Source organism: Camelus ferus, chromosome 35, assembly GCF_009834535.1.
Source record: "Camelus ferus isolate YT-003-E chromosome 35, BCGSAC_Cfer_1.0, whole genome shotgun sequence".
NCBI lineage: Eukaryota > Metazoa > Chordata > Mammalia > Artiodactyla > Camelidae > Camelus > Camelus ferus.
Window position 1 is genome coordinate 19,911,215 of NC_045730.1, and position 2,454 is coordinate 19,913,668.

A 2,454-nucleotide genomic window follows, 5' to 3' on the forward strand; every position below is an offset into this window, starting at 1 on the left:
ATCAATTGGGTGTCTTAAGTCAATGTCCCAAAACATCTTTTCATCTTAGAGATCATCTTCTCCATTGGCTTGATATTCATTTAGCTCTATATGTGAAGCTAAAAATCTTACTATACTCTGCAACTGCAGCCCAGAGATTAAAGTGGTGTTTAATACATCAGTTGATATTACAGTGCCATCTTTCCAGCTTTCCAAGTAAAAACACTCTTTTTTTCTCATATACCATTTATTTCCCTTAACCAAGGTGATCACTAGAGACCACTGCTCAGCCAACTCTAGGTCCCTCCCATCTGGTCTGGGACACGACCATATCCCACACACAAGGATGTAAGTTTTCACTAACCCAGGATCTCAGGTTTCACTGTGCAGCCCCACTCACCTGCCTTTCCAATGTGCCAGGGGATTCAATGGGGGCATGGCCACCATATCACAGTCACACTCTTGGACACCACTATGATTTCATGAATGCTTGCTTACATGGTTTTTATCCACATTCACAATTGTGTAGTCAAAAGGCAGAGGTGATTCTGAGATATTATGCACCAACATTTAAGAGTATTATTGTCTTGCTCTAAGATGCACACTTTGGACAACATACATTATCCTTTCCCAGTATCATTATCCATTTGTCTTCTCCATTTCCATCTGCCACAATTCCCCACTCTGTCCATACATTATCTGGTTTGAGATGGATAATGAGAACCTGCATCTCTGGATTCAGCCATACTGCCCACTCACAGGACAGACAGCAGGACTGGCCTCATCCTAACTTCTCCTTTTGGCCATTATAAGGAAGGAGGGGAGAATAGAATTAGAAAAGCAAAGGACAAAGGAACTATACCAACAGGCAGCTGGGCAGCATTTAGAGTCATCCTGGTTTAGACATAAAAGATGATGTCTCTATCCAGCCCTTATTGCCTTTGGGAAAAAACACCAATTCCAAGCAACTGGAAGTATCCTAAGCAGCTCTGCCTCATATCTTCATGGTCTTGGCCCAGGGTAATTCCCAGGAACTGAACTGACTGGAGCTGCATTTTAGCCAGGTGCAGTAACCATCTCTAGCTGGTCGTATGTGCTGAGAGTTCTCCAATCTTCTCTGACAGTTTTTCTGAGACAGAGACCATCACAAAACCATCAGTGTGAAAAACAACTTACTTTGGATGGCAATCAAACCTAAACCTCTTCTCACCAGGTTGTGACCATTTACTGGAGGCTTGAGCACCCTTGCAGGAAGACAGTGAAGGTATAATACACTCCTTCTGTAATAAAGTGAGTTGTGCCTGGCCTGAACTCCTTGCAAAATTCATGCAGAAAAGCAAGCATTAGTCAGAATCTATCTAATTTTAGCCAGTTGGACTTCCTAAACAGTTTTTACTCCATTCAGTTTTTTAAAAAATTTATTATTATTATTTTAATGGAGGCACTGGGGATTGAACCCAGGACCCTGTGCATGGTAAGCACATGCTCTACCACTGAGCTATACCCACTCCATCACTGTGTCTAGCTTAGGCCAAATAGGACTATTATGAGGATAAAGAGATGAATCACTCCTGCTTCTTCCATGTATTAAAGCTGAAATTTCTTAATGCCATCCCATCAGGCGGTAGTATTTAATATTCAATTTAAAGTGTGTATGATGTTTAAAGCCTGTCTGAGACCGTAGAAACTATATTTTAGCAATATTGCATATTTTACATTTGTAAAGCTTGTTTAGAAAGATAATTGATCATGAGATACAAGTAGAAGATTATTGATCAAGATTTCTGTATATGATTCAGTAGTCTACTATTATAAGTAATTCTGAAATCAAAGACTATTGGGTAGGGGAGGGTATAGCTCTGATGGTAGAGGACATGCTTAGCATGCAGGAGGTCCTGGGTTCAATCCCCAGAACCTTCTCTAAAAATAAATAATAAACAAACCTAATTACCCATCTCCCCAAAAAACAAAAACAAAAAGACTATTGGGTAAATTTGACATTAACCTTCACTGGATTAACATCAACAAATTAGGATAATAGAATTACTGAAGGCCATTACAGCCATCTGAGTTATTTCCAGGTAAATCTCAGTTAAAGGGGAAAAACACAGTGGAAGGTGAGCTTGGAAATCCGTGATGCAATTACCTGACAAGTTGTGACCTGACATTGTCAACAGAAGGCAGACTCAGAAGAAATAAACTTTAAGTTATTACATGATCAGAAATAAAATCTGTTTCAGTTTCTTGGGAAAAAAAAAGGTACATATGATATTAAGGGTGGAGGGGGAAAGTGCAGTGTATGGGAGGTGAACTGCCAGGTCTGCTCAATAGCAGTGTGTTTAATAAGTAGCCAAGCTTGTCTGATCTCCTCTAGGGTAGGTTGTTCCCAAGCACACGGGAATGGTGAGCTGGGAAGGGTTTCAGATTTTACCCTACTTCAAGCTAACAAATTAGCCTACCACAGTTTCATAGCGG

The 2,454-nt window shown here is 40.3% G+C and overlaps 1 non-coding gene across 1 annotated transcript; it reads right to left on the reverse strand.

Moving 5' to 3' along the window:
• Nucleotides 1-1,415: 1,415 nt before the first annotated feature.
• Nucleotides 1,416-1,487, reverse strand: TRNAG-ACC. Its single transcript has one exon. It is a non-coding gene; the product is annotated as a tRNA-Gly (tRNA).
• Nucleotides 1,488-2,454: the final 967 nt, after the last annotated feature.